Source organism: Pantherophis guttatus, chromosome 4 (genome assembly GCF_059756535.1).
Source record: "Pantherophis guttatus breed Tessera chromosome 4, ASM5975653v1, whole genome shotgun sequence".
NCBI classification, from domain to species: domain Eukaryota; kingdom Metazoa; phylum Chordata; class Lepidosauria; order Squamata; family Colubridae; genus Pantherophis; species Pantherophis guttatus.
In genome coordinates, this window is record NC_142066.1 from 127,304,959 (window position 1) to 127,318,817 (window position 13,859).

Sequence of the window (13,859 nt, forward strand, 5' to 3'; positions counted from 1 at the left end):
ATATTTATTGCCACAATGCAATGTAATAAATAATAAATAAATAAATAATATTGCATTGTGGCAGTAGTGCTACTTCTAAAATCAATTATAACAATTTGTATGGTTTTATTTATATAATGCATTCAAATATTTGTTCTGCAGGAACTCTGTCTATATGGTCACTAAGACATTAGCTTTTTGGCACCTAATGAATCATGTTTATTTGCCATTATTAGCTTAAATATGTGAGGTTCACAAAATCTATCATTCTACTTCGTGTGTGTTCATACAGAATGTGCTGGTAGCAATGAGTTTTCCTAAGCTTTTTCAGGCCATTTTCAAATTAGTTATAAACTGAAATCAACTGTTTCATTATCTAATAAGCAATAGAAAGAATACAGAACATGGTGTCTGGAATTTTTCTAACACATTAGAAGTAGCCAGGCTTTGTGCCTACGATGAGAAGGAGGGGACTTAGAAGCAAGTAGTCATCAAACTTCTGAGCTACTAACTAACAACAGGGTTGTACTGGGGAAAGAGATTTATTTTTTCCAAAGTCTTCAGTTGAATGTGGAACATTTATTAAGTTAATCTTCCTTTTGCCATTTTCTTCCCCATACTAAACCTAGCCCAGTTTGGTTTAGAAAGAGTTATTTTGCTGAAAGACATTTACATTATCTTTTTCCAACATCCTGCTAGGTCAGGAAAAAAATAGGCAAAGAAAACTAGTAGGAAGAAAATCTGGAAAATGCAAAATGCTTTAGTTTACATAAATTGCATCAAGTGCTAGTAAAGTTGAAATATAAGTACAGAAGTTACTAAAATTAAAATGCAGGGATCTTCCTTATATCTATAAACAAACCAAAACAACAGTTCTTGCTATTGAGTCCAATATCAAAGAACTGAGCTTCACTAAATAAATAGAACCTGTGTCAATTTGTTTCAACGGGTTTTGAGTTTCTGCTCCCTCTGTATGCAGCACCATGGAGTTGATTAAAAAAAACCTGACATTAAGCTGTTTGTACACCTGCTGTAGCTGAAATGAAAACATTAATTGACTTTCATAATTAAAAATCGCTTCCGCAGTTGTTGGCCAAATACTAACTTGAAGCACAGAAAAGGAGGGAGGGGAAGCATCCTTTAATGTAACCATGTCTGTTGGCAATTGTAATTACTGTGCTGAATGTTAGTAATATTTTATTTTCTCATTTTTCATACTTCTAAGTCACTTTATTGAATAGGTTCATAGCAGCTTACCAAAAGGCAAAATATTAGAGTAAGGTTTTGGTAGAGAAACCAAGAAACCAATTCCATAAATGATACAGGAAAATTTATGTTACAGAATAACAACTGAATGTTATACAAAAATATCTTATTTCAGGACTTTCTATATTAACCAGAATACCATAGGCAAAAATATGTTAAAGGGCAAATCTCATTTAGAAACGTACATTAATTTTCATGTAGAATCTTCCCTTTCTTTCTCTCTAATCAGGAAATTAATGCAGACAAGAGCTAAAATAAACTTACAAAACGAAAATTAAAAATAAAACTGAAAAAAACTGCAACTGATTGTTTTTGACAGATTTCTCAAAGGAGTTTTATGAAATATAGAAGTTCAAAGAACCCATTTATACATCTCAAAATATTTCTTGCCACAATTTCCCACACAAATTGTGAGTGGGAAGAAATAGGACAGAAATCTACGTAAGATGTTGATTTCTTTCTACAAATATAGATTTTGAAACAATTATTACTATTTAAATCAGGAATGTCAAATTCAGGATCACAACAATAATAAATGCCCTTGCTTTTGCCAATTAATAATTTCATTAATTTAGTCTGGTTCCATTTGTTTCTTAAAATAGAGTGTGAAGAAAGACTAGATATCTCTCTTCTCCCTCCCCCTCGTCCGTCTCTCTCTCTCTCTCTCTCTCTCTCTCTCTCTCTCTCTCTCTCTCTCACACACACACACACACACACACACACACACACACACACTCACAAAACTTATAACTGGTTTTTCATTCCTCAATGGTCCTTTGTCCATAAAAGCAGTTTTATTTTCTTAGTCTTGAAAGGGCAACATATATCCATAATTGTCATCTTTTACTGGGCTTACTTCTTTAGCATCAGTACAGGGCAACTTAACAACTCTGCTGTTATGGCCCCATAATACCAGAGAGCCTTTAAGTGGCATGTACCACATGATTAAGAGAGCTTCAAGTTCTCTAATGCACAGACCACTGCAATTCTGCCTACTTATGATGCCTCTTTTACTCTCAATGGACATTGGAAAATGTAGTACATATGTAACCGGACTTAGAAAAAAACGTGCTTCTTCTCGGTAATGTAATTTATTTTTTTCTTTCTTTGAGCTTTCCATTAATACCACTCCAGATGAACCAGTTATTTTTTTCAGAAAGAACAAATAAAAATATTCCTGTGGGTATCAGTATATGGAAAAGGTCCTGATATTTCTGTCTATTAAAAAAAATTACAAAAGAAATAGAGGGCATCATTTCCATCCTTTAAATTAGTTATGAAAAACAAAAATAAAAATCAAAGTAGAAGTGATAAAAGCATAGTAAAATTCAGTTGTGTTTCCTAATTTACCTAATCTTATATTTGCTTAGATATCTGCATTGAAAGTGGCTGTTGCCATTTGATTAATTATTTATCATCATACAGTATATGACACATCATCATCATTTTTAATACTGGTTCTTCAACCTTTAAATTTTTGCTTCTTTAAAGTCTCAGAGAACACCACTACTCGGATCTTTGTAAATATAAACACAACAAAGCATTTGAATAATTTTTCCAATAGCCTTTCTGGCTATTTTATAATAGTAAAATATTAGTTTGTGGTGTCGACTAGTGTCTTTATACTGTTGATGGTTATACTAAAGGACAGAAGTTATCTACTGCTTCAATTCTGTAGTTTTGGTGTCAGTTCTGTTAGTTATTGTACCTGGTGTCATTGGCTTCTTTATATTAATTTTAGGTCCATTTGTTTTTAATGTGCCCCTTGTTTTGTTTCTTTAATTAGAGCTTGCAAATGCTTTGTGTTTTCGGCTACCAAAATAATGTAATCAGCATAGTGGAAATTCTAAATATTTCTTTCTCCACTTTGGAAAACCGACCCAACTTCTTCTGGTATGTTCACTAGTACATTGAAATATAATGCTTTTGACTAAAAATATGTCAAAATTTAAGTTGATGGGCAGATTTCCCATCTAGTTCCTATCTGGATTTCTTTTCTTTTCTTTTCTTTTTTTTTTTTTTGTAAATATTTTTTTATTTATTTTTTCAAATTTAAACATAAAAACATAACTTTCAAGAGCAAAAATCTCGATCCAGTCATAGATGGTTACCACGCTTACATTCCTTTCACAAGCTCAATTCACAATTTCCATTACATCTTTTATAAATAAACAAAAAAAAGAAAAGAAAAAAGAAGATAAAAAAGAAATTCAAAACTTAAGAAAAAACCAGTTTTACCTCAAATTTAACATTTTCATCTATATAAATCCATTATATCTATCCAAAATTAGTTTCAAATTCACTTTCACTCATTTTTACATTTTTGCATAACAATTCTAAACATATTTTTATTCTTCTTTACCTTATATCTTATACAAGTCATATCAAAATAATTTTTACAATATTCTAACCTCTTGTTAAGTGTTTACCTTACAATTTTATCACCATTTATTCTTAGTTTCAATTGAATACCACTCCATTTTTATTATATTTTATAAAACAACATTTTGTCTAATTTTAATCCTTTGATCCTTATCCTCAAATCAGTTTACCTTAGTTTTTTTTTCTCCCAGTTTACATATTACACAGATTTCTCACAAAGACATATTTTATTTACTCCAATTTCTAATATATTTTCCACTATATCTCCCTCTAATATTTAACTATCTTCCAGCTTGTTCTATTTGATTAATTCTCAGCTTGATCCCCTCCAAAACACCAACTATTTAGTTGATTTCAGAATAGTTCCTCAATCTCCTCCAACTCTCCTCCTATTTGTTTGGCTGTTTCCAGCATTTTATGGGCTGATTTCCAGCATAGTCTCCTCCTTAACTCCCTCCACTGTTTGGCTGATTACCAGCATAGTCTCCTCCAATTCTCCTTCTATTTGTTTGGCTGTTTCCAGCATTTTGAATTAATTTCCAACGTATTTCCACCGAGTCTCAAACTCTTATCTAGTTGGTATCCATCCCACACATTTTAACTGTAATATAATTATCTGTTTTATATCATTTTTCCATCCTGCTCTTTCAATTTAAATCTCAGTATATTTCATAATGATCATCATTTCCAACTTGTATTACCTTAATTCAAGACTAATCACTAGCATCTGTGTATCTTGTATTTTGTTCAATCAATCCTTATTCATCAGTTTAACATTTGTTTGCAAATTAAAATTAAAACGTATTACATCAAACAGTACATTTTCTTAAAATTTTCCTGCCTCAAAATATATTCTTCTTTATTATTTTTATCCCCTTGATATCATCCACTATTTTAATAGCCACCTCTTATTTTCTATTTTATTATTTCACAACCCTTCCTGTTTTTATCCAAAAATCATATATACCTAGGCTTTTAAACTTTATCATATATACATAGGCTTTTAAACTTTACATTTCAGTTAGTCACATTTAAATTTATCCACTTTAATTCTTCCTTTTCTTCCTTTTCCTCTCTGTCCAAAGTGCTCTATTTCAAGGTTCATCAGTTCAAAGTAAAGAATTTCTGTATGTCCCTTTAAACCTTTTAAAATGTCTGTTCCAAGCGTAGTGCATCAGCTTCCTGTTTTTGTTAACTACACCACACCTAGTTTTGTCAGTCTCCATTGTTAAAATCCAAAATGTTCTTTCTTTCTTCTTTCTTAAAATCATCTGAGACAGAGTAGGAATCTCCAAAATCCTTATATCCAATATTAATTTCAAGTAATCCAAGGTAAAAAGCCAATTAACATGTTTCTTTTCCACCCAGAAAGGGAAATCTCTTCAATCCACTTCCCTGCTTAATCACTGCAGACTCCATGGCTATTTTGTAGCCATCCATCTGTCTATCTTCATTAGCTTCATTTTCTTTTAGAGGAATTAATTCTCAGGAATATCCATTTCTCCTCTCCACTCCAGTTAAAGGCAAAGTCAAATTTCAGAGATTTATTAATGCCAAATCATCCAGTTTAAGTTTACTGCAACAAAATTCAATTTGGGTCTTTTACTCATTTTTTTCTTTTCTTTTCAATCTTTAAGCCCCGCAGTCCAGCAGCCGCTTTTAATTTTGGGGTCTTATTTTCCAATAATTCCAAATAGGTACGTTATATTGCCTGGGTTGGTGTCACTCACCCGGCTTCTTGATTTTTGCTCTTTCTTCATCTTCCTCCAGCACAATCCTTGTTCCCAGTTGCCGCAGTTTCAGGGCAGCCGCCATGGCTGCCGTTCCGCTGCTGCCGACATGAAGGAGGAGCCTCCGGCCCCGAGGAACCCACCCATTCCTCTCGGCTGCCCAAGGCATTCCTTCTTGTCCCCCTGTCCCTACAAGACAGGGAGGTCGGCAGACCTATCGGGTGCAGCTTAGCAGAGGGGATTTGGCAGGACTCAGCGGAGCTCGCCATTTCCCCGTCTATGTCCCCGCTGCGCCAACCGGAAGTCCACCTATCTGAATTTCTAAATGGGTAGAGAGAAAGGTTAATTTAATAAATGACACACTTAATGGTTTACCATGACCCCTCCTCTTCAATTATTAATCTCCTATTAGTAACTTTTGTATCAAGATATAAAAAGGTTTTAGAGATGCAGCCCTCAGACTAATGGACTAGTTAACTTACAGCATTCATCAAGATGTAAGATCCCTGACATAAACAGAGCAGTACAACAAAATAAGCACCTAGTATTAGTACATACCAGTATGTTAAATATTTGTCAGTTTTCTTTTTTATAATGGCTGCTATTTTTTGAATTTCTTCTAAAATATAACTTTAAACACTTTAATTGATGTAAAAAGACTAGAAGGATGAGATGGAGGGAGGGATATCAATCCATCTCATTCTGAATTTGAAGTATAAGTGCAGGTGTAACTAATTCTGGATCTAATCAGAACTAGATTGCTTTTATTCCAGTATCCACTTCATACGTGTTACAAGTATGTTTGGATTTACATTTCTCTCTCCTTCCATTCTTCTTCCCAACAATACATTGATTTAACTTGCTAAGACTGATTTCTCAACAAGCTGCCTCAACCTTTCTGACCTCATTGAAAACTCACTAGAATGGTACCTTTAACTACTTGTCCTTCTACTCTTGTCTGATGCAATTTGTAATCTCTAGCCAGGACTACATAAGAAATCCCTTGGTTATATTATAATTTTTCTTTTCTAATAGAGCAGAATCTAACCCTCTCCTCCTGTTTAAGGGAGGCAAATATTAGCTGCTTTCTAAAGAGGCTTCAATGAATCTCTTGGAGATGATCTATTATAAGCTAGTCTCTGAACTTTCATGATTAGATAAACTGGACAAAGGAATGATAGCTTCCCATTTGTTAGCAATGCTAGAGAAAGCATTGTTACTCACTTCAAAGGGGAATTTAGAATTGAGAATGCCTTTGTCAACCTGATTTGGGAGGAGAAGGGAAAAATTAACAATGGAAGTCAAACTTTCTGTTCAGTTTAGCATTAGCTGTTAATATCATTAAACACCAAGGTGGAAATGCTGCTGCATGAGATACAAAGTCTGGCCATAAGGCCAAATCTAGCTTGGAGATCTTGGCAGAACTTTCTCATTATCCTGCCATCCTATACTCAAGGTATAGCTGCATTAACCATTTAAGCTCTTCCTGCCCTTCACTCATTCTGCAGTAATTGCAGGCAGCTGTTCTTAATAACAGGGTGCTTTAGACCACTGTACTACCACAGTGATTAAAATTAACACTTGACAAAGATAAGATTGCCAGTTTGAAACCTAGAAGAAACATGTGTATGTTTGGTAGGGGTGAGGACTAATTATTATTTTGGGAGTAGGCACTCTGCCTTTATTTATTAGCTATATATAATTGTGAATTTTATAAGAATTATTGGAACTACAGTACTGCAATTAATAATCAGTTTTATGAGCATTTGTTTACACACATGAGAAAAGAAGAGACTTAGTTAAAATGTCTACATTGATAATTCTTTTATTATAAACTGAAATAAAGTCCCAGCAGCATTTGATAATGATAGTTTCTATCATAATTATGTAAAAGGTTAATTGTCTGATTTGTTCTCTATATTTTTCAAAAAAAAACTTAAGCCCTAATCGGTCATCCAAAGTCCCCAGTCAATCAATGGAATGCATTTTTATTGCTAGTTGTAAAAGCATGATATCAATATTCACATAGGATTTAACTGATTTTCTGGGGGGAGGGGGGGACTAATCTCTTTCTACCAGCAAATAGATTATTATAGTGTTCAAAAATAAAGAATATACTGAAGTGACATTTTAAGAGTTCTGAAGAAAAAAAAGCAAACACTAAAAATGTAGCAAAAAGTTCAACAATACAGTGATCAGTTGTTTAATGTTTTTAAAACTGAAAAAACTGTTCTCTATTTTTAAAGACATTTATTGTAGATCCAGAAAAAAAGATCTTTCTCCTTTTCTCTCCCCCCACCAAGGCTTTCTGTTCAAAATATGCATTTTTATATATCTGCCAACCAATAAATCATAGGACATCATATATGGACATATTCATTGTTAAATATAATTTGCAGTAGATTTCTCTTTTTTTCTGTCCAATTTATTTGGGGATTATGTTAATCACACAACAGCAACTTAAATCTGTGGCACAAGCTTACACTCTTTCTCAGCCATGTAAAATCATTGTGTTAGTCCATCGCTATCTGTTTTACTTTAACTTATCTGACAGTATGCATACCACATTAAGCTCTTAAAATATTTTTTTTATTAGTCATATTTCTATGCCGCCCACTCTCCGAGGACTCTGGGCGGCTTACACCAAAGACAGTATACTAAATAGCATATTGCCCCCACAATCTGGGTCCTCATTTTACCCACCTCGGAAGGATAGAAGGCTGAGTCAACCTTGAGCCGGTGAGATTTGATCTGCTGATCTGCTGAACTAGCAGTCAGCTGAAGTAGCTGCAGTACTGCCCTCTAACCACTGCACCACCTCGGCTCTTCTTAATAGGTTGTAAAAATAGGTTGTAAATATAGCTTATAATTAATAATTATATAATTATTATGACTGTAACCTTGTTGCTGGTATCCTTACGATTTATACTGACTGTTTCCTAATATGATTTGATTGCTTATTTGTACCCTATGACTATCATTAAGTGTTGTACCTTATTATTCTTGACAAATGTATCTTTTCTTTTATGTACACTGAGAGCGTATGCACCAAGACAAATTCCTTGTGTGTCCAGTCGCACTTGGGCAATAAAGAATTATCTTCTCTTTTCTTCTCTTTTCTTCTCTTTTCTTCTCTTCTCTTCTCTTCTCTTCTCTTCTCTTCTCTTCTATTCTATTCTATTCTATTCTATTCTATAATGGTTGTTTTTGTAAAAGGAGAAAAGTTCTACCAAATCATAAGTCATTTTTGTTGACTTATGTTGTAATTTTGTTGTAGCCGAGATGTGTAATATTTTAGAGACCAAAGCTACACAGCTCAAATGTTGATGATTTTTTTTTTAATTTGATTTATATGCCGCCCTTCTCCGGAGACTCAGGGCTGCTTACAATGCATTAAGCAATAGCCTTCATACTTTTGTATATTTATACAAAGTCAGCTTATTGCCCACACAAACTGGGTCCTCAATTTACCTACCTTAGAAAGGATGGAAGGCTGAGTCAACCTTGAGCCTGGTGAGATTCGAACTTACAATAATTGCAGACAGCTGGTGTTAATCACAATGCTATCAGTCTGCTGAACCACCAGGCCCAAATATAAATGTTGGAGGAAGGATTCAGATTAATAATTTTATTTTATTTTCTCTCAAACAAGTATTTTAACTTTGCATTACCTGTTAAAAATATTTTACACCTTGCAATATCTATTGTATGCATTTTCCACCTTAAATGTCAAGAAACCAAGCCAATGTTCAATTACTATTGCCAAAGAAGGCTTTGGAGGCAATAAAAAAGACCCTTACTGTATGGTACTTTACTCACCCTACTATATATAAGAGCACACCATGCTCGTGCTTCTAGTTAGCAAAGCAACTAGAAGGTAAAAAGATTGAGGCTACAGTCTTTGGCTACAGATTGTGATTCTTCAGATCCCTCACATGGCAAGATTTTAAGCATCATTGCACAGCCAAGCTGTAAAATGAATCTACTCATAAAGAAGAGAACCAAATATCACATAGGTGACAAGAGATATGTAAAACAGAAAAGAGCTGTGTTCTGAAACACTTTGTCAAAGGCAGTCTAAGATGCATTCATTTCAACCAGAATTTTAGTATGTTTCAGTAATGGCTATTTTGTAATCCCCACTAAATATGAGGTTTTATGAGAGATGGTGCACCCAGAGGGAGAGCTGGAGTGGTGAACTATAAATGAATGACTGTTTCCCAGGAAAGAGGGAACATATTCCAAAAAGAGGAAGGAGACAAGAAACAGCACAGTCAAGATTTCTTTTTTTGTTTCAAATGATTCCGGTGCTTAAAAGTGATAAACAACTGAAAGAATGGCAAAGTGGAGTGAATAAGTTTGTCTGGAACGAGAAAAAACCGAGAGTGAAATTGAAAATTATGCAAGATGTCCCAGAAAGGGGAGGTCTTAAACTTCCAAACCTACAGTTATATTATGAAGCAGCAGCTCTGACTCAAGCAAGCGTTTGGTTTGGAAGGAAAAAGACTGGAATATTGAATATAGAAAGTTTTGATCTTGAATTTGGATGGCATGCTTACTTATTTTATGAAAACAAAGTGGATAAAGTATTTAAAAGCCATATACTTAGAGACTCTTTGATGAGAGTTTGGAAGAAGCACCGACTCAAATGGGATTACAAAATACCGCTATGGCTGGATCTTGGTCATATCATGTGGAATACAAATATAATGTCACTCGGGGGGGGTTTATATAAAGAGGTTCTTTTTACAGATGCGGGCAGATGGCAACTGAAGACATTAGAGACACTGTTGGATGAAGGGATTAATTTAACTTGGTTACAGTATAACCAACTTCAATTGAGATGGAAAGAGGACCAAAAAATTGGTATTACGTTGCATGAGGAAAAATTGGTTAGACATATAAAAGAGAAAGGTCCAATGCATATTAAAAGGCTTTACAATGTTTTGTTAGAAAGGGATTCAAAAACTGAATTGGTCAAAGATTGTATGATTAAGTGGGCACAAAATTTTGCAGAACCAGTGATGTTGGAAACATGGGAAAAAATTTGGGTCCAGAATGTTAAATTTACACAGTCGCAGAATTTGAGGGAAAATTTTTATAAAATGTTTTATAGATGGCATTTAGATCCTAAGAAATTGTTGTGTATGTACCCTAATGTTCAGCCAAAATGTTGGAGATGTGATTGTTTAGATGCTACATATTATCATGTTTGGTGGACTTGTAAAAAAGTTAAGGCTTTTTGGATAAAAATTTGGTGAGTCATGCAGAATGTTTTGAAGAAAAAAATTCAGTTTTCTCCACAATTGTTTTTATTGGGTATAGTTAAGGGTTTTACATTGGGTGAAACAAAGTTGATATTGTATATGATAACAGCAGCGAGATTACTGATAGGTAAATACTGGAAAAATGAAGCTTTGCCCACTATTGAGGAATGGACTTTGAAGATGGCCAGTTTTGCAGAGATGGCGAAGATTTCAGCATATCTAAAAGACCGCTCACAAGAGACTTATGAATGGGAATGGGAAAAGTGGATAGATTATGTGCAGAACAAATATCAAACTAGGAAGTATCAAATAGCTTTTCACTGATAGTATTATATTAAGATAGAAATATTTGAATTTTGTGAAGATGAAAAATTATATGGGGGATGGAGGGGTTCAAGTTTTATATAAAGGGGATTTTGATGGGAGTATATTCTGTGGAAGTCCGGGGGGGAGGGGAGGGTTGGGGGGGTTGGGAGGGTTAGGCTGGGGAGCTTGGGGTGGGTTGGGGGGGGAAATGGGGTGAAAATGTAATTGTAAAACTTTTGCAATAAAAAAAAAGAAACAGCACAGTCCAGAGATGGCTAGAAAACAGAGGAAGAGACCAAAATATCTATTCCCTAGAATCTTCCAGTGTATAATCATAGGTTGGAGATAGTAAGGATTTAGTCTGGCAAGATTCTGTCTGCCACAAGTAAGCAAATAAGAACTAAACTCTGATTGAATTATTTTATGTCATTCTTGGGCTTAGCTTGACAGGCCTGATGTCCTGAAGATTTTTTGTATTTAATAAATTCCAAATCTCTCATATTTTAACACTTTTAATTACCTTTCTGCTATACAATATACAATTAGATAATGAAATGCTGCATTCCAGTGGGAACTTCTTGGAAACCTACATCAGATGCCCCAAATCTCTGAAACATAATTTTTGTTGCAGTCAATTTGGAAATGGGCAGCATGAGCGGCTGGCTGGCACGTGCATACCAAGCTCAACTCACACAAGTGGCAGGCCAACGTGTGTGTACATGCTTGCACAAGCCCATGGCTTGTATGGGCCAGTTCCCCTCTCCCCACATACCGGGCCTTCAAGACATAAAAGTTAGGGACCACTGTGCTATAGCTAATAATTTTACTTTTTAGAGCCATTTTCTCCAAAATTCTTCCATATCTCTTTGCACTTTGATATCAGTGTTATATGCAAATTGGACTAGACTGCAAACTGGAAACATATATCGTCCATATCAATAACTATCTTCCTAGATAAAAACAGCACCATTCACAAGAAAAACTTTTACTTAGGTATTGAGCGAGAATAACAGCATTAATAATCTGGCAACTGTTTCCATATTTTGGATCTCATTTGCTCTCCTAAAATTGATTAATCTATCTATCTATCATCTATATGTGTGTGAGTGTGAGTGAGTGTGTAGTTATCTATCATTCTAATAATTCTGGTCTGGTCTGGTTTGGTTTGGTTTGGTTTGGTTTGGTTTGGTTTGGTTTGGTTTGGTTTGGTTCGGTTTTGTTTTGTTTCATTTCGTTTCATTTCATTTCATTTTGTTTCATTATTTCATTTCAGTTTATGTGAATCCAGTCAGATTAGTCCATAATCTATGATTAAATAAAACATGTTTTAGAAATAATGTATGAATCAAAACACTGAATAAGCATTATACTAAGAATTCGACTATAGGCTCTACTTCCTATAGGTAAATTCAGACTTGTGAAACAAATGTAAACGTATTTCTGATTCAATATATAAAATACAAAGTTTAAGAAACTTTCTAAATTTCGAAAATATTTATTCCAGGGATCACTTGGTCCTGCCATTATGCCAAATTTCTTCCAGTTTGTGTTTACTTTTGGAGGTTAATAAAAGATTGTAACATTGCAGTTTTGCTTTCATCTCTGCAAATACAATTTGGAAAGAAGACAATTATTCAATATACTGTCTTCATCTAAGGAAGCTGTCTTAAAAAAAGAAATTACAGCCCTGAAAGTGATTGAAGAATATGCACAACCAGGTGTGAAGGAGATTCTTGCGATATTTATAATCTCAAGAGCACTTATTCTTATATATTCTATAGAAATTGTGTAGATCATAAATATTAGCAGTAATGTACAATCAAAGGTAATAAAAGAGAATGTAACAAAAACTCTTAAAGTATCAAACATTCTGAAGTTTTAGAGTGGACTCCATAAACTGCTTCAGAACATAAAATCTATTAATCAATGTTGTTATCATTGATTTAGAACAAAACTGATAGCATATATACAGTTCTATAAATGGCATTGAAGATACTAATTTAAAATAGTTTAAATGTTTAAATGGAGTACCTTTTGTATTGAAGATTGTTTTATTGCACAATTAAATTAACCTTGTTTTATTTATTGAATTACATTTTTGTTTCATGCTTAATTTCTTCCAATTGAATTTCACTGTTTGGGAATAATGTCTACATCAATAAAATAAACTGTATTAAAATAAAATTATGATAATACAGAAGGCCCTGTGGTCTGTATCTAATGTTGCATTTCCACTTATACAATAGAATTTGCCCTTCTGGAAATCTCCTTTTCCTTCATTTCCAGCAATAATCTGATGGATCACCAAATACTCCAGAACAGATTTGTAGGTATGAAGAAGTGTTGGCAATTGATGGAGAATCACAGTAGTGAGTGATTCTGATATCAAAGTAGTAGAATTAGACTTTGCCCTTGTCCAGCCTCTTAATCTTCCTTGCTATCTCTGTTTGGATAGTGAGTTTTGAATTTAATAGGAGTTTGATATGTTTATCATGTTCACCATTGGAATTTAGAGTATCTATTGCAGAGAAGATGATAAAGGGGCTAGAGCAGGGGTGTCAAACTCGATTTCATTGAGGGCCACATCAGGGTTGTCTTTGACCTTGTGGGGGCCAGGGAGGACAGTTCAACATCACTCATCGAAGCTCCACTTTCACCTGCAACGGCCTCCTGCAGCCCTTTGCCAGTAAAAACGGAAGGCTTGGGAAGGCTATCTGAGCTCCGTTTTCACTGGCAGATGGCTTAGGAGGCTGTCATGGCTGAAAACAGAGCCCAGACAGGCTGTGACCAGCCTTCCTGAGCTCCTTTTTCTCTGCCAGAGGGTTGCAAGAAGCTGTTGTGGCTGAAACAGAGCCCTTCCAAGCTCTGTTTTCATTGGCTGAGGCATCCCAGGCCTGTCCTTCACTGTTTCCAGGCCCTGCAGGCCAGA

At 34.5% G+C, this 13,859-nt stretch overlaps 1 protein-coding gene and 1 long non-coding RNA gene across 12 annotated transcripts in view; one reads left to right on the forward strand and one right to left on the reverse strand.

Moving 5' to 3' along the window:
- The window catches only part of NXPH1 (neurexophilin 1), a 186,948-nt gene that overhangs the window by 42,518 nt on the left and 130,571 nt on the right, over positions 1–13,859 (reverse strand). The window lies entirely within an intron of this gene.
- Positions 1–13,859, forward strand: part of LOC132710150 (uncharacterized) — a 53,988-nt gene that overhangs the window by 4,325 nt on the left and 35,804 nt on the right. The window contains exon 1 of one of the 5 annotated variants that reach the window (XR_009620894.1): positions 3,096–3,138. The exons of the other annotated variants lie outside the window; for them this stretch is intronic. This is a non-coding gene — a long non-coding RNA (uncharacterized LOC132710150). Of the gene's footprint in view, positions 1–3,095; positions 3,139–13,859 lie in introns of those variants that run through there. 5 annotated transcript variants of the gene reach the window in all.